The sequence below is a fragment of the Capra hircus genome, chromosome 2, assembly GCF_001704415.2.
Source record: "Capra hircus breed San Clemente chromosome 2, ASM170441v1, whole genome shotgun sequence".
Classification (NCBI taxonomy): domain Eukaryota; kingdom Metazoa; phylum Chordata; class Mammalia; order Artiodactyla; family Bovidae; genus Capra; species Capra hircus.
In genome coordinates, this window is record NC_030809.1 from 372,507 (window position 1) to 394,306 (window position 21,800).

The window sequence follows — 21,800 nt, forward strand, 5'->3', positions numbered from 1 at the left end:
CAGGATTAATCTTCACAACGAAATGTAGATCAAAAACCCTCATTGATTCCTCAGCACCAATCCTTTAGTGTTTACATTCAGCGTGGCGTTGATTCCTCAGCGCCAATCCTCTAGTGTTTACATTCAGCGTGGCGTTGATTCCTCAGCGCCAATCCTCTAGTGTTTACATTCAGCGTGGCGTTTTCTGTGTGCGCTTTTCCTGTAGTGAAATACACATAAAGCACGCCGATCGATTTACAGCGCACATTCCACGGCATTACCTGCACTCACTCTGCGCCACCACCACCACCGTCCACGCCCAGAACTTCTCATCACCCTAGGTGAGCTCCACACCCAGTGAACACTAACTCCCTACTCCACCGTGCTCCCGCTGTTCTACTCTCTCTCGCTATGAACTGCTCTCTAGGTATCTCACAGAAGTGAAATCTAACACGTGTCCCTCTGCGTCGGTCTATTTTACTAGTTAACGCAACATTTTCCAGCTTCATCCGCGTTGCGTGAGGCCAGAACGTCCCTCCTCGTTTTTAAAGTCTCTCCTCCCTGGCTGTGCGGGTCTCCGTGGCCGTGCTCCTGCCTCCTCCAGGGGCGCTGCGCGGGCTTCTCATTAAGGAGACTCTCCTATTGCAGAGCGCAGGTTCCAGGCTTTCAGGCTTCAGCGGTGGCAGCTCACAGGCTCAGCAGCCACGGCTCGTGGGCCCTAGAGCGTGTGGGTTTCAGCGGTTGTGGCGCACGGGTTAGCTGCTCTATGGCACATGGAACCTTCGCAGACCACGGATCAAACCTGTGTCCCCTGCACTGGCGAATGGATTCCTATTCACTGAGCCAACAGGGAAGCTCAGAATTCCATTCCTTCTGAAGGCTGAATAACTCGCCGTCGTATGTGTACACCAAATCTTGTTTAATCCATTCACCTGTCGATGGACGTTTGCTGTTGTCACCGTTTGGCTGCTGTGAATATGCTGCTATGAACACTGATAAATGCCTGAATTCTTGCTCTTAATTCTTTTGCACAGACGTCTAGAGGTGGAGCGGTAGATCATGTGGTAACTCTTTACTTTTTGAAGCACTGTCTTCCATAGCTAGCGTTATTTTAAAGTCACCAGAGGACTTTCCTGGTGTGCAAAGGTGAAGAATGCACCTGTTAACGCAGCAGACGGGATGCCGCGGAGCAACTGAGCCTCTGCGTCGGCACTGCCAAGCTGGGGCACCTGGGGCCCCACTGACTGCCCTGGACCGCCCGCGGCAGCCGGAGCCAGTGCACAGCAAAGACCCCCGACGACTGCCGTCGCCACGAGCTGCGCCTACCCGCCCTCTCTGTGCGCCCGTCTCCAGTGAGCCTAGTGCTCCATCACTCAGCCACGCGGAACCGCACCAGAGCCTCTTCCTTCCTGCCTCTAAAGGCCTTTGTCCCTGCTGGTCTTTGTTTGGGACATAATTTTCTACACGCAAACCTACCCATCCTGTGAGGGTAGCTCAAGCACCACCTACTTCGGAAAACATTCCCTAGTCTCTGCCATTAGAAGGACTCTCTTTTTTATTCTCTTTATATTTCTTGCTCACTTTCTACCATATATAATGATCAGGTACGCATCCTTCTCAGCAACCATGTCTAATTCGTGCATATACTGCCCTCAGTAACCAGCAAGTAGGAAACAATGGGTAAATGAATAGAGTGCACCAATGACAGAGGAATAAAGATAAATTCTAAGAGAAAAATAATTTAAAGTTTCCAATCAAGTTGAAGACTGTCACGGAAAACTAACCATACTCGTTAAAATCTTTTTTAGAGTATCATCTGTCAACATTTTAAAAGCATATGCCAGATGACCCAGACATTCTAATTCCAGAAATATGTCTGAAGTGAACCCCGGCACAGCTGCAAAAAAGATGTTCTGTGCAGCACTGTTTCAACAGCAAATGTTAAAAATAAAATGTCCATTCATAGAAGTACACAAATCACAGAACAAACATATTCTCAAGCAGCACCTGGTAAAAGGTGGGCTCACATGTGCTAGCAATACTAACTCCAGCATACAGCTGTTGTAGTTCAGGCATTAAGTCACGTCTGACTCTTTGCGACCCCATGAATTGCAGCATGCCAGGCTCCTCTGTCCTCCACTAACTCCCAGAGTTTCCTCAAATTCATGACCACTGAGTTGGTGATGCTATCTCACCAACTCATCCTCTGTTGTCCCCTCCTCCTTTCGGCTTCAATCTTTTCCAGCATCAGGGTCTCTTCCAGTGAGTTGGCCCTTCACATCAGGTGGCCAAAGTACTGGAGCTTCAGCTTCACTATCAGTCCTTCCAATGAATATTCAGGACTGATTTCCTTTAGGATGGACTGGCTGGATCTCCTTGCAGTCCAAGGGACTCTCAAGAGTCTTCTCCAACACACCGTTCAAAAGCATCACTTCTTTAGCGCTCAGCTTTCTTTACAGTCCAACTCTCACATCCATACACGACTACTGGAAAAATCACAGCTTTCAGTATACGGACCTCTCTCGGCAAAGTGATGTTTTTGCTTTTTAATCTGCTGCCTAGGTTGGTCATAGCTTTTCTTCCAAGGAGCAAGTGTCTTTTAATTTCATGGCTGCAGTCACTGCCCGCAGCAATTCTGGAGCCAGGAACATAAAATCTGTCACTGCTTCCACCTTTCCCCCTTCTATTTGCCATGAAGTGATGGGACCGGGTGTCATGATCTTAGTTTTTTGAACATTGAGTTTAAAGCCAGTTTTTTCGCTCTCCTCTTTCACCCACATCAAGAGGCTCTTCCATTAGAGTGGTATCATCTTCGTATCTGAGGTTGTTGATGTTTCTCCCGGCAATCTTGATTCCAGCTTGTGACCCATCCAGGCCAGCCTTTCTCTCGATGTACTCTGCATACGTTAAATAAGCAGGATGACAACATACAGCCTTGAGTACTTCTTTCCCAATTTTGAATCAGTCTGTTGTTCCCTGTCTGGTTCTAATTGTTGCTACTTGACCTGCATACACATTTCTCAGAAGACAGGGAAGGTGGTCTGGTATTCCCATCTGTCTAAGAATTTTCCACAGTTTGCTGTGATCCACACAGTCAAAGGCTTTGGCGCAGTCAATGAAGCAGATGTTTTTCTCTTGCCTTTTTCTCCATGATCCAACCAAAGTTGGCAATCTGACCTCTGGTTCCTCTGCCTTCTTAAAACCCAACGTGTACATCTCAAAGTTCCCAGTTCATGTACTGCTGAAGCCTGGCTTGAAGGATTCTGAGCACAACCTTGCTAGCATGTGAAATGAGAGCAACTGAGCAGTCGCCTGAACATTTGGCGGCACCACCCCTCTTTGAGACTGGAACAAAAACTGACCTTTTCCAATCCTGTGGCCACCGCTGAGTGTTCAACATTTGCTGACATACTGAGTGCACAGCACTTTAACAGCATCCTCTTTTAGGATTTTTTAACAGCTCAGCTGGAATTCTGTCCCCTCCACTAGCTTTGTTCACAGCGATGCTTCCCAAGGCCCACGTGACCTCACACCCCAGGATGTCTGGCCCTTGGTGAGCGGCCACACCACCGTGGTTATCCAGATCATGTAGCCCTTCTCTGTCCAGCTCTTCTGCGTGTCTTCCTGTTAGTCAGGTCCCTACCGTTCCTGTCCTTAGGGCCCCTCTTTGCATGAAACGCCCCCTGGGTGTCTCCAATTGTATCCAAGTGTCAGGTGTGCAGCACAGGGATTCACACTTTGACGCTCCATCTATGGTTATTATAAAATGTTGGCTATGTTATCCGTGTTTTAGAACAGAGCCTTGTTGTTTAGTCAACATATCCTTGTCGTTGTTTAGTCACTAAGTTGGGTCCAACTCTCCTGTGAGTCACAAAACGGAAATATATCCTTGCAACTGATTTATTTTATACAAGGTATATTGTATATCTGTATACTGTATACAATATTGTACATAATCTGTATATTGTATATCCGTACTTCTTACTTTCCTACCTCAATCTTGTCCCTCCCCTCACAGGTAATCACTAGCTTTTTCTCTATGAGTCTGTTTCTTTTTTATTAAAGTCACTAGATTGTTATATTTTTCAGATTCCACATATGGTATCATACAGTGTCTGTCTTTCTCTAACTTATTTTACTAACATAAAACTCTCCAATTCCACTGATGTTGTTCCAAATGGCAAAATGTCCTTCTTTGTTATGTCTGAGTAGTATTCCATCGTGCGTGTATGTACGGAAACTGCATTTTCTTTATCCATTCATCCGTTGATGGACACAGGTTGCTTCCATATCTTGCTGAACATTAAGAGACCTATGTCTTTTTGAATTAATGGTTTCATTTTCTTTTTAAAAAAATCAAGACTACACTACAGATAAAATTATTCAAAACTTGCTAGAATTTTGGAGGGCTTTATTACTTTAAAAAGAGAATCTACACAATAAATGGACACATCTCTAACATGGAGCAAACGTAACAAAAGAATACACAGAGCAGGGTTCCATTTATGCAAAGCTGACCAACAGGCAAAAGTGAACTACTGTTTAGAGACGCACACGCAGGTGGTAAAGCTATCAGGAAAAGCAGAGAAATTATCACAAGACGAAACAGCAGCCACTGCTAAGAGAGGAAATGGCTGTAATCAAGCAGGGCACCCTGAAGAACCCTGAAGCACTGGCAATATTCTATCACTTGACCTGGATGGTGGCTACACACGTCTGCTTATAATTAGTCTTTAAACTGCACTTATTTTATGCAGTCTACTGAATTTCTCACACTATAAAAAAAAAACTATTGAACAATAATAATGTGACTAATTCTGCAGGTAGAGATTTATTCTGAGAGTGTGCTCACATACTGATCTAAACTAGTTTCAGTTAATAGTGTACAGCAAAACCAAACTGCCAAAGATACGAAGAATGGAGTCAGTGGGAACTCAGACAGAAAGAAAGAGGAAACCTCTCTGGAAGTCTCTTACGGTTCCAATGCCTTTCAAATTTTAACGTGAATCTCAAGCTACAGGTAGAGACTCAGCAGGCCTGGAGTGGGACCTGGCGTTCTGCACTCTAACGCTGGTGACGCCAGTGTTGTCAGTCCATGGACACTGAGTACCAGCACTCACGAAATCATTACAATGTAGCTGATGTGAAGATCGGCTAAGAGGAAAGGGAATCCGAAGGTACTGGGAGTATGTGCCAAGCATCATGTCTCATTTAAAGTCAAAGTCGCTCAGTCGTGTCCAACTCTTTGTGACCCCATGGACTACACAGTCCACGGAATTCTGCAGGCCAGAATCCTGGAGTGGGTAGCCTTTCCCTTTTCCAGGGGATCTTCCCAACCCAGGGATCGCGCCAGGGTCTCCTGCACTGCAGGCAGATTCTTTACCAACTGAGCTGTTAGGGAAGCTATCTCATTTAACCCTACCTTAATTCTGTAAGGGGCATATTATCAGTTATGTTTTATAGATGAGGATAATGAGGCCCAGATAAATTAATCTGCCCACAATTAGCCAGCTCTGTTCAAAAAGAAAAATAAAGGAACCAGAATTGGAACCCAGTATGTTCTGAAGTCTCTAGGAAAGAATTTACTAAATGTGAGTAAAGGAGAAGCATGGTGAAAAGTGTTTCAGGAAGCAGAATTCAAAGCACTATACAATCCACGGTACTCCTATCAAGTCTCTCAGTTTGCATACAGAGCCGGCTTCCTCACTGACACAAAAATATTCTGCAGAGAACATAATGCATTTTGACAAGATGCTGTGAGAGAAGGAAATTTTCATTTCCACTTTTATTTTTTCTGGTGGTGGTCAGAGCAAAGGAATTCCTGAAGGGCAAATAGTGTCCCGACTACTCCCTGTCCTCAGGAAACTAAAGGACAACAGCATCTGCACATGCAGAAACTCTCGCTTCACAAGCTTGCTTGACCATAAAAAAAAATCACCTAGCAGGCACATGTCCTAGAGACGGTTTCAGAAGACAGGGATGGGTCCAGGAATCTTAATTTAACAAGCACCCGAGCAGATTCAAGTCCAGAAAACCCTCAGCAGTACTTCTAAAACTTAACCTGATGCTCTCATTCACACTTTTCCTGTGCCTTATATACCTGACTGAGTAACAGGTTTAAAAATATGGCTAATAAAACTTTCAGAAAAATGTAACTATAGCAGGCAACCTTACAGATTATGGAGCAACTTAACCTTTATTTTACATATGAGGAAACTTGAAGTCCGAAACCAGGTCATATATATAGTGGCAAAACAGAACCTGTATCGGCTGAAAGCTCCTTCTAACACACATACGCACATACCAACATCAATTTTAAGTAGTGAGGTGGTCTTTTTTTTTCCCATGCCATGTGGCCAGTGGGATCTTTACCTCGACCAGGGACTGAATCTAGGCCCTCAGCAGTGAAAGCGTTGAGTTCTAAGCACTGGACCACCAGTGAATTCCCACCAAAATTTATTTTTAAGAGATCAGCAGTAAAGCATTACTTACTGACGACGCTCAAAAAGTGACTAGCTGGGACCTCCCTGGTGGTCCAGTGGTTAAGACTCTGCACTCCCAGTTTAGGGGGCCTGGGTTCGATGCCTGGCTAGGGAACTAGATTCCACATGCCCCAACTAAGAGGTTGCACACCACAACGAACCATTCTGCAGGCAGAAACTAAAGATTCTGGAAGCCACAACTAAGATCCAGCACAACCAAAACAAATAAATATATATATTTTTAAGTAACCAGTTGAACAAATCTGGCACATTCGCAAAAAGAAGCTGTGGAAATAATTAGGCATTACCTCTGTTCCAAGCGTGATCTCCAAGATATGTTAAGTGAAAAGAACTGAACAGTGCACAACCTTCTATGTAAGAAAGGGTAGAAAAAGACTACACGTCGATATTTATTTTTGCAAAAAGAAATACTGGAAGAATAAACTGGAAATTAACAAAAATTAGGAAGAGACGCAAAAGCAAGCACTCAAGAGACACCTGGAGTAACGGGCAAGTTTGGCCTCGGAGTACAAAATGAAGCAGGGCAAAGGCTAACAGAGTTTTGCCAAGAGAACGCACTGGTCATGGCAAACACCCTCTTCCAGCAACACAAGAGAAGACTCTACGCATGGACATCACCAGATGGTCAGCACCGAAATCAGACTGATTATATTCTTTGCAGCCAATGATGGAGAAGCTCTATACAGTCAGCAAAAACAAGACTGGGAGCTGACTGTGGCCCAGATCATCAACTCCTTATTGCCAAATTCATACTTAAATTGAAGAAAGTAGGGAAAACCACTAGACCATTCAGGTATGACCTACATCAAATCCCTTACAATTATACAGTGGAAGTGAGAAATGGATTCAAGGTAGATAGAGTGCCTGATAGACAGAGCGCCTGAAGAACTATGAACAGAGGTTCGTGACATTGTACAGGAGGCGGTGACCAAAACCATCCCCAAGAAGAAATACAAAAAGGCAAAATGGTTGTCTGAGGAGGCCTTACAAATAGCTGAAAAAAGAAGATAAGCTAAAAACAAAGGAGAAAAGGAAAAATATATCCATCTGAATGCAGAGTTTCAAAGAATAGCAAGGAGAGATAAGAAAGCCTTCCTCAGTGATCAAAGCAAAGAAATAGAGGAAAATAGTAGAATGGGAAAGCCTAGAGATCTCTTCAAGAAAATCAGAGATACAAGGGAACATTTCATGCAGATGGGCACAATAAAGGACAGAAATGGTAGGGACCCAGCAGAAGATATTAATAAGAGGTGGCAAGAATACACAGAAGAACTGTACAAAAAAGATCTTCACGACCCAGATAAGCACGATGGTGTGATCACTCACCTAAAGCCAGACATCCTGGAATGCAAGGTCAAGTGGGCCTTAGAAAGCATCTCTACGAACAAAGTTAGTGGAGGTGATGGAATTCCAGTTGAGTTATTTCAAATCCTGAAAGATGAGGCTGGCAAAGTGCTACACTCAATATGCCAGCAAATTTGGAAAACTCAGCAATGGCCACAGGACTGGAAAAGGCCAGTTTTCATTTCATCCCAAAGAAAGGCAATGCCAAAGAATGCTCAAACTACCGCACAATTGCACTCATCTCACATGCTAGCAAAGTAATGCTCAAAATTCTCCAAGCCAGGCTTCAACAATACGTGAACCAAGAACTTCCAGGTGTTCAAGCTGGATTTAGAAAAGGCAGAGGAACCAGAGATCAAATTGCCAACATCCATGAGATCACAGAAAAAGCAAGAGAATTCCAGAAAAACATCTACTTCTGCTCCATGGACTATGCTAAAGCCATGACTGTGGATCAGAACAAACTGTGGAAAATTCTGAAACAGATGGGACTATCAGACCACCTCACCCGCCTCCTGAGACACCTGTTTGCAGGTCAGGAAGCAACAGAACAGGACATGGAACAACAGACTGGTTCGACTGGGAAAGGAGCACGTCAAGGCTGTATATTGCCACCCTGCTTATTTAACTTCTATGCAGAGTACATCATGAGAAACGCTGGGCTGGAGGAAGCACAAGCGGGAATCAAGACTGCCGGGAGAAATATCAATAACCTCAGATATGCAGATGGCACCACCCTTATGGCAGAAAGTGAAGAAGAACGAAAGGGCCTCTTGATGAAAGTGAAAGAGGAGAGTGAAAAAGCTGGCTTAAAGCTCGACATTCATTCAGTGATCGTGGCACCCGGCCCATCACTTGCTGGCAAACAGACGGGGAGACGATGCAAACCATGGCAGGCTCTCTCCTCGGGCTCCAGCCCCTGCAGATGGTGACGCAGCCGTGAGACTAGAAGACGCCTGCTCCTTGGAAGGAAAGCTATGGCCGACCTGGACAGCATATTAGAAAGCAGGGGCATTAGTTTGTCAACAAAGCTCCATCTAGTCAAGGCTATGGTTTTCCAGCAGTCATGTATGGATGTGAGAGTTGGACTATAAAGAAAGCTGAGCACTGAAGAATTGATGCTTTTGATGCTTTTGAACTGTGGTGTTGGAGAAGACTCCTGAGAGTCCCTTGGACTGCAAGGAGATCCAAACAGTCCATCCTAAAGACCACCAGTCCTGAATACTCATTGGAAGGACTGATGCTGAAGCTGAAACTCCAGTACTTTGGCCACCTCATGCAAAGAGTTGACTCACTGGAAAAGACTCTGATGCTGGGAGGGATTGGGGGCAGGAGGAGAAGGGGACGACAGAGGATGAGATGGCTGGATGGCATCACTGACTCAATGGACATGAGTCTGAGTGAACTCCGGGAGTTGGTGATGGACAGGGAGGCCTGGCGTGTTGCAGTCCATGGGGTCGCAACAGACACGACTGAGGGACTAAACTGAACTGACCGAGGAAGACATGATCCAAGCACCTGCCGTGTGGCGTACCTTGGCAATTTCCCCTCTTCGTCTCAGGTCTGAGAGTAGCAGCAGTGCTTGAGGTGGTGGGCGCCCCTCCCCTCGATATTCTTCACAACTGCTGTCACTACCATCTCTCCCTTTTGCTCCCAACACTTGAGGCAACAGTGTCACCCTAGTTCTTAACCTCTAACTTACCCTGCCCTACTCTATTTTGCTGAGTCTTGCCACCTATATTAAATATCCTCTATTTGAAATATCTAGTATGTTTTTCATTTTCTTGACTGAATCTTGACAGAATATTCTAAAGATAGGAACAATCACAAATAAAATTTAAATTTACCTTAGTAATTTGGTCAGTAACAATATGAATACTATACTTTTAAAAGTTACGTGCACAGTAGGATAAAGCAAACAAACATGAACAATTCTAGAAAGTAAGACTATCAGTTTAAGAGAGACAAATAAAAACCTAAAGAGCCCTATAATATGTTCAAATCAAACTGGAATGTCAACACGAAGTTTTGATTTCTAAAAACCATATTTTCTGTCTCTGCGCAGTGAAAGAACCTGGAAATAATGAAGACCCAGTGGCAGTGAGCATTCCCAGCACTCAGAACCTGGTTTCTAATGGCATTCTCTGTAAAGGAAGCCAGGTCTTCCTGGAAAAATGACTGATTTGGGGTCAAGAACAGAGAGAGCGCAAGGCGCACCTGGGGTATCTTGTGGCAGAAAAGCACCCAAAGCTGATGGCACATGGAAAGGACGCAACGCTTACCCCGGCCCCAGGCCAGCAGCACAGAGCTCACGGCCACAGCGTGAAATGATGACTAAACACGAGTTCTGGGCCCACAGTGATCCAGCAAGTGGCAGAGAAACGCATCTGCTACCACTGAGGTGCCCAGTGCCGTGTGTGCTCAGTCGCTAAGTCTCATCTGAGTTTTTGCGACCCCACAGACTGTAGTCCAGCAGGCTCCTGTGTTCATACAGTTCTCCAGGCAAGAGTACTGGAGTGGGGTGCCATGTCCCTCTGCGGGGAAATCTCCCCAACCCAGGGATCGAAACAGCACCTCCTCGTTTGCCCAGCGGACTCTTCACCAATGGGCCACCCGGAGAGCCCCAAGTCTTCACCAACAAAACTTGTAACGAAAAGCCAAGAATCAACCAGAACACTCGCCTAACTAGGAGCCACGCTTACAATTCCTGGTTGATGGTATCTTGCCAGCTGATAACTGTGAAAACAATCACCCTTTCACAACCTCCAATGAAACTGACTCAGGCAAGGATCACTGATGGACATTAAAACCAACAGGTGAAAGAGAATAGAGTAACTGTGTTAAATTGCTACCCAACAGATTACCTGATCCACGTACAGGGAAACCTTTACAAAGGAAAGATCGAGGACTCTCAGGTTAAGCAAGTGATCAAATTCAGCATCAAAACGGCAAAAGCTGGCACCAAGTGTGATACAATATGAATGCACAGTATCACACAGGACTGCGAACAGGGAGCACTGTCAAGCCGGCAGACTTGTCTTAAAGGTGGAGAGAGGAAGGGCCTAGGCGACACAAGTAAACAGCAGGACAAATCGCGACTGTGGGAGAGTCTAGCGAAGAACCAGACTGGCCTCTTCAAAGGTCAGCGTCTGCGCTTCCTTGGCGGTCCAGTGGTTGAGACTCACTTCCCACGCAGGGAGCATGGGTTCGATCCCTGGTCAGGGAAGTTCCACACGCCACATGCAGCAAGAAAAAAAACAACAGTTAATGCCACTGAGGGAAAGAAAACGGGGGAGGACGTTTTTAGGTTATGAAGCAAAAACTAAGTAGCAGCCAAATGCACTCAGGTCACGCTGCCCGGACCCTGGTTCCTACCCCAGACCTTTACACAGCTGTTCCTCATGCCCCGAAACTTGCCGTTAAACGTCCCGCCTCGTATCTTTCAGCCGGAACACCACCTTCTCACCGAGGCCTTCTCTAAACCAATTTCAATTAGCTTTCCCTTCCAGCTAGCTCTCTTTCATTTTCCTTGAAGTACTTCTGTGAAATTTTGCCCATTCATTAACTCCTTTCTTCATTCTTAAACATAAGGCCCTGGAAATCAGAGCCCTTGCCTATTCCGTCCACTGTGACCCTAATATCTTGAACCATGCCTAGCACATAGCAGCATTCAATAAATGTTTGTTGAGTGGATGGACCAATAAACAAAAAGGCAAGAAAGACTCAACAGACACCTGGGATTATGCAATGCTTCCGAAAGATCGTGAAGAACATCAGCCACAAGAATCAGACGCGCACACTGAGTGAGTATGCGCGACACGGGAGGACTGAATGTGCCTGTGACACTAAGAACATTCCACGCGGACTGTACCGCATATGGCCCCTTTAAGAGACCTGGCAGGAGTCAGCACAGCCATTTCCTTTTGGAACCTATTCGTGCGAGGACAGGCAGGTGGAGCACACAGGAGTTACTCTGTAGAGCTGGACAGAGTAGTTACATGGAAAAAAAAAAACGGTTTCTACTTAGGAAAATGAATCTTTCAGTTATAAAAATGAACATGATTTACATGAGAGGCAATGAGACAAGTCTGGCTTTAACAGACTGCATGACAGGTGCGGTGGAAAATAGGCTGGAAAGGTACAAAGAAGGCCAAACGGAGAGCTTCACAGATAAGCATGTGTGTGTTAGTCACACAGTCTGAGTGTCCAACTCTTTGCAACCCCATGGACAGGAGCCCACCAGGCTCCTTTGTCCATGGGATTCTCCAGGGAAGAATACTGCAGTGGGTTGCCATTTCCTTCTCCAAAAAGGCTGACGAGTGTGTAAAATCAAGATGATAACCATACTTAGCAGCACAGTCGCAATAAAGCATCACTGAGATCTGAGGAAGTATTATCTGCTTATCTCACAGATAAGAGAACTAGGCAATAATGAGTCACCCAGGATCCCAATCAGAGGAGAAACATTCAGAGAGTAGTTCTTTAAGACTGGTCTGTCATAATACTGTCACTTCAGTCTTAATCATTTCCAGAAACTGCCAAGAAGAAAAACTCAATCAACAGCAACGACCTTTCATGGGGTATTTATCATGTGTTAGACATTAAATATTTTATGAGGCAGGAATTGTAACTCCCTTCCTGAAGATGAGGGAGCCTGAGATCACACAACTAATAAACAGCACAGCCCCGGCAACAAGACGAGTTCATTCAACCACTCTATCGGTACTTCAGCCTGCCTTCAGCTCATGGAAGCCTGGCCTAGAGTCACGTCAGCACATGTAGCGAGAAGCAGGGGAATCTGAGGAATACTGAGGAGGATAACACAGATCTGCACAGGACACACACACAGATTTTTTTAGTAGTATTAACAAATGATTCCCAGTTTTACCAGATTAGAATAAAATTATTCTATCTAGAGAAATGGGAATATTGAGATGGGAACCCGGTTAGTAAAGGTTTTTTTTTATCTTCAGAGAGGTGCGAGGTGAAATAACGGACTTAGTTGTGAACACATGGGCAGTTGAATTAGAGAATATGCTGTATAAAGTCCCTGGAAAATTAAGAGGCATAAAAGAAAGACCACAACTAGATGGACTGGAGAAACATCCAGGGAGTGGTGTCAAATGAAGACATGAATGAGCCCAGCTTTCCAAAGACAGAAAGAGGAGCACAGGGGAAGCGGGGGAACGTGCACTCCTGCTACGGGACGTCCGCACGCGGGGCAGGCATGGCCCTGGGACGGCGCCAGCAGGAGGCCAGCAGCCAAGCTCCCTTGTTCCAGTTTCAACGTCCCATAATGTAGTAATAATGTCTAAGACCTGAGTGTTTACTATGTGCTAGGCAATACGTTGGAAGTTCATTTGCACTCTGAAACTTAATTGTCCCCAAACATGGGCATCACCCTCATTTTATAGATGAAAAAACTGAGGGTTAAAGAACCTAAGGTCCATACCCAAGGAAAGCGGCAGAACTCGGCAGGACGCGAGCCTGGGTCTCCCCGGGGCCAAAGCCTACGATCCTGATCACTGCGCTGAAATAAGTGGCTATCAGTCCAGCCCACAGGGCACAGGCACACCAGTGAGCGTCCTCTGTGTGCTTATACATCACATACGTGATAATCTTCAAATACGTAGTTCAGCGGCATCAAGTACGCTGTTCTACCTCCAGAACTGTGATCCCAAACTAAAATCAAACAGCAGCTCTCCTTCCCCTCGTCTCCTCTGCCCCAGCAACTGCCATTCTACTTTCTCTCGCGATGGGCTGAGACACTTCCGGGGAACTCGTGCAAGCGTGATCATACAGCATTTGCTCTTTCGTGGCTTATTTCACCTAATGCAACATCCAAGATTCATTACCATTAAGTTACTTTTAAGTGAAATAAAATGTGAAATTCTAACCCACACACTATGATGTATCTCTACAGGGAATTATATTCCAAAATTCCATTATGGTTTATGAAACACGCTTGGAAGAGAACTACATTCACTGGGGAAGAAAACAGGTGGGGAGAGGTAAGGAGACTGACAAATCAGAACGTGAAGGACCCACAGGGAAGTAAGGGAGAGGGCAGTGCGCTTGATTCTGACTAGAGCAAAGGGTCTACTTGGAAAGATGTCTCAAAGCAAAAGGTAAGAAAGCAGTCCTTAGAACAGACCGCAAACAACACTGCTGGATCAACCAAGGGAAGACAAGACACTGCTGCTTTTTGGCAAGAGAAAGCAAGAACACTAGTGAAAAGCTTCAAAATAAACACTGAAATAGAAGGGTCAACTCCCATTTCCCCTTGATCTAGCCAGCAGATGGGAGAGCAGACACTTAGTAAAACTGTACTGATCAACTTATAATTAACATCAACCTTTCTCCAAACAATGCACCAAGAGGTTCATTCTGGGAAAAAAAAAATTTCTTGTTCTCTATATAGTAACATGAAGCAAACATTTAAGATGAGAATAAAGGAAACAGATTTGGGAGAGTATGCCATACTAGCGAATTCCTTAAAACAGCTGAAATAAAATTATCCTAAATATTAAATATTCTAAGAGAATATTTGTCACGAAAACTAAAACTTGTTTGCCTTTAAAGAAACTGTATGAACTACCTGAAATCTATGTATTCAGTATTACTAGGAGATAAGAGAAAACACGTTACTGTCTAAGCCAAGATACTGTCCAGAGTAGTAAAATTTTACAGATAACTATTGTTTTATATAGTATCTGTACACTTATCAGATTTATGAATATAAACAAGCATTAAAGTATAAGATACTTCCACTTTTGAAGCAAAACACAACAGAAGCATTGGGAAAAAATTAAATGCCTAGGAGAAAACTTTAGAAATTAAAAAGTAGAAACTTAATACAGGAAGAATCAGAACTCAAAGCAAATTTGCCTTCTGATACATACATGAGTAAGGAAACACAGAATTAAGCTTTACGAGAGTACCACTAAGTCATAATGTCACAAGACATTTGGAAGAATGTCACAAGAAACTACTTTAAAATAAGCCACCGTGTCATGAGCTCAACACTGGGCAGTTGCAAGATGACCTGTCTGTAGGTTCTACCTCTCCACACGTGAGCTAGAAACATGGACGCACCACCCTCACTCTTCTGCCGGCCGCTGCCTTAAAGCACCCGTTCTCAGCTAAGATGCAGGCGGTGCACGGCCAATACTGCGCCACTCACAGATGCCGCTCAAGTCAGACTCCTGTGAAACTTCTGCAATGTGGGTAACAGCATGCTGCACCGATTATAAAGCACCACAGCATGAAGATGAGAAAACTGTATTGGACAGAAGTTCAAGACCAGAGATGCTAAGCAGCCTCAATCTACATAAATAGATTTTACAAAACAGTTTAGCATAGTTCTGGCTTAAGCTGTCAGCTTCACCTCAAAAGGAGGACGTTCTTGCTTTATTTATTATTGGGAAAAGAGACAGTATTAATAATCACGAATAGTCCACATGCTAAGGGACAGACAACTCAACACTGATTAAGCGTGACCAAATTAAAACCATGCAGTACTGCTTGTGCCCGTCTACAAAACAAAAACAAAAGCGTCATCACTCTAAAGTTGTCACCACTTAGTAATCTGAGATATTTTAATTGCAGCTGCAATGTTTGTGTTTATTTCTTGTGCATATGACTCACTCTCAAAAAGGTTCTCCCAAGACTGGTGGATTTTTGAGAATGCAGAAACCATAATTGGGGCACACTGTGTGGGAAGTGTCATAACAGTGAATGAATAAAAGAGGAAAAGAACTCATGATAGAATTTTTTTCTAAGTTTTTATAAAAAGCAGTTGCTCACAAAAGGGATATTTTTCTGCAGAATAATAGGAAAGGCTAGGGAAACCCACCCTGGCTCTAAGAAGACTTTCTCACTCCCTTGGTTGGAGTCAGGGCATTTTTTACACTGCAATGTGTTTAACTAATTTCTTAGACTGGCTCCCAGACCCTATTGCGAGCAACTTCAGACCTAAAGCTGTCTTGTCTTAGAATCATCAGGACCTACTTCCGAGATTGTCCAGCACTGAGAAGGCCCTCAATAGGCATCTTCACAAAACTGATCACTGAATAATCAATTTTACATTCATCGTCTATTTTACAAAGCATTTTCACAAACACTGTTATTTCACATAACAATCTTGTGAAGCGGGAAGGGCGTAATTTAAACAAATGGCTTCTGGTTTTATACAGACTGACTAAAACAAACCTGAAATCACAAAAACAATCCTGTGTTTTTGTTCATCTTTGGAGTAACTTCTTGGGACTTCAGTATTCTTGTAAAACCTAGAGGTTCTGCTAGCATTTTCACGGTGTGCAGCAGCCACACAGCTCTGAGTCTCACAGGAGGGTTGTAACTATTTGAAGCGGTTTTAGAGAAGGCTCTTCCAGAAATCAGACATTTGAGAAGCATCCTCAGCGATTTTTCCTGATCCTGTTGTCCTGTGACTCTGAGAAGAAACTGCAAGAGGCTAAACGCTGGAGAGTGACTGACGTCATGGATGTCACCAAGCTGCTTCAACACCTGACGATGATTTAGCACACAACGCAACACAGCCTGCCAAGGGGCGTGATGTCAAACCACCAGGATGCTCTGTGCATTAATCTCATGACTCTCTATTAGCAAACTGATACGCAGAGTGGCTCTCCAGAGAAGTTGCTGGTTTAGGTTTACGTCCTTAGCAAAGGCATTGAGAAAATCTACAAATCCCTATGGAAGAGGCTTTGAGAGAGAGAGAGAAAAAAAAGGCCCCCAAGTTAGCTAACACTAAACAGTTGTTCCTCTAACAATTAAAAGCTTCTGAAACAGACTGAAAACCCGTGGATCAATATAGATAACAGTAATACTTATACCAGGCTTGTCAAAAGCTAACAGTCATAGGATATAAAATGACATCATACAACAGAAATGAAACCAGTTTATATACACACATATGCTCAAAATGAGGGATCTGAAACAGAGCATCAATATTCCCAGTAAAAGCTACAGACTAAATCTTAAATGCTCAACTCTAAACGATGCTATTTCCTCTCAGATTTTCTTGTCCCTTTAAACCCATGATGTCATCCTTCTTAAGCACCAGTTGAACAAATATAAGTCACAAAAGGTATCTGGTGTGTCCAAGCCAAGGCTATGGCCTCAACAATTTCCCATAGCACAGCTGCAACTGAAGGCATCATTCCGCAAGGAAGAGACCGCGAGGCTTCAAACTGGCTTCTCTACTAGAGAAACAGAACCCAAGCCTCCAGATTAGCATCTGAACAACAGCGACAAAAGCTGTTCTCAAAAAGGCTAACTATAAGTACAACGTCCCTGCCAGCAACTGAGAACGGGTAATGTGTTCTGAGCAACTGGAATCCCACCACAGAAAAGTCCAAAGACTATGGCAATTAAGAAATAAAGCTTTTATTCTCCTAACAAAATTCAGAGATCAGCAGACAAAAGCAATTGGGTATCGAAATCTTAACAATCCAAAGGTTTCAAAGGAACGAGGGCTTCATTAGCACCGAAGTTACTCTGCGGAGACTATCAAGATCTTACAACTGTTTTTTCTTCGTTTGCAAATTGGTTCCCACCCTCCACGGTTCCCTTTGCACAAACAATTCTCGCCAGAAGCCTTCCACTGTCACAACGTGGGCTGCTGTCTTAATCAAGGAGATCCGCAGTTCCTACTTCGCTGGGAGAACACTCAAAAAGCTAAAAGGGTAGGAAAGCTTGCTTGTGTTTCATTTTTTAAAGCCAATCCCCAAATCTTCCTTTTGCAGCTGCAGCTTCAGAGATGCTGGTCCTCGCCGCAGCCCTAATTCTGGAGAGCACCGGACTCCGGCGCCTCCCGAAAGGCGTTCAAGATTTGGGGGCGGGGTGGAAGGTGATCTGACACCTCAACGCCATCCTTACCCAGGTCACACACCCTTCGTGGCCCCGGAAGGGGGACGAAAACCGCCCTGCTAGAGGGCAGAGGCCGGGTCCGCCTATCCCAGAGGCTGCCTGGCAAAGGGCTCTCCTCCCTGCCTCCCCCGGGGAGGCCGAGGAAGACCACGGCGAGGCCCCCAGGCCAGCCAGCACCGACCCCCGCGCGGGGTCCACGGCCTGGGCCGGACGCAGCACATAAAGGGCAGAAGGCGCCGGCTCCCAGCCGCGGCCCCGGGAGAGGAAGAGGCCTCACCTGGCCTAGCCCGCGCCACGTTCTCGGGTACGCTCCGCTGGCGCAGGCGGCGAGGGAACCCGGGACAGGACGCGAGCAGAGGCGCTGCGGCCCAGGCCGCGCCCGCCGCGCTCGGGACTCCTCACAGCTGGCGGGACACCGAGCCGCCCGGAGCCGCCATCTTCCTCCACTCAAACGCCGCCGCCGCCGCCGCCGCCGCCGCTCTGGCTGAGAAGACAGCGCGGAGCGCGCATGCGCCACGGGCCGGCGCGGAGGACGCGCGCGCGCACTTCTCAGCGCGGCGCGGCCTGTGGGCGGGGCCAGGTGGGAAGGTGCGTGCCGCCGCGCGCCGCCGCCCCAGCCTGCAGCCTCAGCCCGCCGCCGCCGCCCCAGCCTGCAGCCTAGCCCGCCGCCGCCGCCCCAGCCTGCAGCCTAGCCCGCCGCCGCCGCCCGAGCCTGCAGCCTAGCCCGCCGCCGCCGCCCCAGCCTGCAGCCTAGCCCGCCGCCGCCGCCCCAGCCTGCAGCCTCAGCCCGCCGCCGCCGCCCCAGCCTGCAGCCTAGCCCGCCGCCGCCGCAGCCTGCAGCCTAGCCCGCCGCCGCCGCCCCAGCCTGCAGCCTCAGCCCGCCGCCGCCCCCCCAGCCTGCAGCCTAGCCCGCCGCCGCCGCAGCCTGCAGCCTAGCCCGCCGCCGCCGCCCCAGCCTGCAGCCTAGCCCGCCGCCGCCGCAGCCTGCAGCCTAGCCCGCCGCCGCCGCCCCAGCCTGCAGCCTCAGCCCGCCGTCGCGCGCCGCCCCTGCCCCGCACCCCCTGCAGGCCCCGGGAGGCTCTCCAAGGTCGGAACGCCGCCTGGGCAGCCGGGCTTCTGCGCCCGCCCTTGCTCTGGTGCCGACACACGGCCTCAGAACCTCTCACCCGCACTGCTTGGGACAACCGAGCAGGTTTACCAACGGCTTGAGCCTGTAATAGATGTCAGTTAGTTCACCTGTACTTCTCAGGGTCCGATGAGCTCAAGTGCTCTTGATGCCAACTGATGGAGAGCAGCTCAGTGCCTTGGTTATGCAAGCGAAGCCTCCGGTAACTGTGTAACCGCCACTGTGTGACTTGTTACTGACTCCATTTTTCAGATGAGGAAACTAACGCACAGGATGTATCATTTTCCCAAAGCCACATTGCAGGGTAGTTGGGGTGCGGAGGTAGGATTTGAATTTAGGCGTAACTGGCTCGCAAGCTTTGTGCTTTCCATCATTATTGCGATGGGATGGGTTCCAGCAAAGTCGCCCTTCCAAGGGAGCAATCTGGTGTGTAGATGCGAACCTTCCTGAAGTATCTGCACAGCATGTGGTCTAAGGAAATGCCAGAGATACAGAGCCCAGGGACTTCAGTCTTCACCCCAGGCACCTAACAATGAAGCAACCTTGAACTGCCAGCCCACCACCCTGGGATAAAGTGGACACTGGGACATCTCACAGGACATGGGGCTGGGTCAGAACCAAGTTTGGTCTCAAGTTGGGAAGGCAAGACGCTATTGAACAGATCTGGGTCAAGCTCACTCTGGGAAGCACTAGATCTGTGCTACACACTTGAATAATGCAAAGACCCCTGGTTAAACACTCATGGAGGGAGTTTTCTGGTGGTCCTGTCGTTAGAAATCTGCCTTGCAATGAAGGGGACACCAATTCAATCGCTCATGCTGGAAGATCCCACTTTCCCCGGGGGGGGGGTGGGGGGGGGGCGGGGGCACAACTAAGCCTCTGCATGGCAGTTACTGAACCAGTGGGTCCTGGAGCAGGTGCTCCACAACAAGAGCAGCCCGTACTCCAAGGAAGAGTAGCCCCTGCCCACCGCAAGTAGAGAAAGCCTGCTCAAAACAACCGAAGACCCTCCACAGCCAATAAGTAAGTAAATCTTAGGGGGGAAAAAAAAGCCTTTCAGTTAGGAAATGTCGCTGCAAAAGAGAAACGGTAGTTATATTTAAAAATGAATATTAAAATCATATCATTAAAAATCCCAAGCTTGGCTTCCTGGCTGGCTCAGTGGTAAAGCATGTCTGCCAATGCAGGAGACACAGGTTTGGTCCCTAGTCCAGAAAGACTGTACATGCCTCGAGACGACGAAGCCTGTGTCCCCCAACTACTGAGCTTGTGCTCTAGGGCTGGAGAGCCGCAAATACCGAGCCCACGTGCCACAGCTGCTGAAGCCCGAGTGCTTACAAGACAGGAGGCTGCGACGAGAGGCCCACGCGCGGCACCCAGAGGAGCCCCGCCCACCGCGGGAGAACAGCGCTTGCAGCAGGGAAGACCCCCGAGTCAAATAGTAAACTTTTTAAATCTCAAGCTTAAAAACTGTCATGGAACGTGTGAACAATTCCCCACCCCCAAATATTCGGTGGAGCTCAGTGTTAGAAACACTGGGCCAGCTTGTAAGTGCTTCCTTTTAAAAATGCAGGTTCTACCTTTTGGCTCTCTGGAGGTCAGCAACAACAAGCACCTCATGAAAGGCAGCAAAAAGGGAACCAAGAAGGAAGTGGTTGGTCTGTTTTCTAAGAAAGATTGGTATAATATGAAAGCATCAGCTATCTTCAATATAAAAAATATTGGAAAAACACTAGTCATAAAATCTCTGGGAACCAAAATCCCATCTGATGGCCTCTGGGGTTGTTGTTTTCGAAGTGAGCTTTGCTGATGTGCAGAATGATGAAGTGGCATTTTAAAACTTCAAGCTAATTACTGAGGATGTTCAGAGCAAAAACTGCCTAGTTTCCGTGGCAATGATACCTCTGACAAAACATGCTCCATGGCCAAAGATGGCAGACTGTGAATGAAGCTCATGTTGATGTCAAGATTACTGATGGTTATTTGCTTGTCTGTTTTCTCTTGACTTTACTAAAAAAAAAGAAAATGAAACAATCAGATTCAGAAGCACTCATGTTCAGCACCAGCAGGCCCACCAAACCCAAAAGATGATGGACAGCGTGACCCGAGAGATGCAGACAGATGACTAGACAGAAGTAGCCAAGAAGCTGACTTCAGACAGCACTGGAAAAGACCCAGACAGTTTATCAGTCTAGTTACCCACTCCATGCCATCTGTTAGAAAACACACACACACACACACACACAGCGGGGGCATCCATGGTGGCTCAATGGTAAAGCATCCGCCAGCCAGTGCAGGACATCAGGGTTTGATCCCCGGGTCACATAATTGAATCCCTTTGCGGTACACCTGAAACTAACACAACATTGTGAATCAACTATATTTCACTTAAACTTTTTAATATAAATGAATAAATAATAAAATGCTGAAGAAGTTCAAGTTTGAGTTGGGAAAACACTTGGAGTTGTATAGTGAGGTGGTGATTCTGGAAAAGCTACTGGGGATGAGACAGGTACTAAAGTTGAATGAGCCAACAGATGTGGGCCATGCGTCCAAGAATCTTATGAAAATCCAGACTTTTAACGATGATAAAAATCTTGTGTAAAAAACTGTAGGTTCCAGGGCCCAGTCTAGACACTGCCTCAGACTTCTTCTAAAGCTCCCCAGGGATTCTGATGGCCAGTTGGGTTTGGAACTCCTAGATCATGATAGAACAGGTTCAAATACAGAACCAGTCCACCGTGAATCTCCTAGCTCAAAGATAGCAGGGACTTTTTGCACACTGCTTTATCACCAAATACAGACTGGCACACATTAGAGACTCACTAAGTGTTGAACGAATAAATGAACTGGGAATCTGAAAGCAAGGCATCCAGTCAAATATTAGTGAGTACCCACGGCAGCCCACTCCACTGTTCTTGCCTGGAAAATTTCACTGCCAGAGGAGCCTGGCAGGC

The 21,800-nt window shown here is 46.5% G+C and overlaps 1 protein-coding gene across 2 annotated transcripts in view; it reads right to left on the minus strand.

Moving 5' to 3' along the window:
- FBXO42 (F-box protein 42) overlaps positions 1-21,800 on the minus strand; it is a 125,985-nt gene that overhangs the window by 84,660 nt on the left and 19,525 nt on the right. Inside the window, exon 1 of one of the 2 annotated variants that reach the window (XM_018054646.1) lies at positions 17,995-18,223. The exons of the other annotated variant lie outside the window; for it this stretch is intronic. The gene's annotated coding sequence lies outside the window, so the exon portion shown is untranslated. Of the gene's footprint in view, positions 1-17,994; positions 18,224-21,800 lie in introns of those variants that run through there. 2 annotated transcript variants of the gene reach the window in all.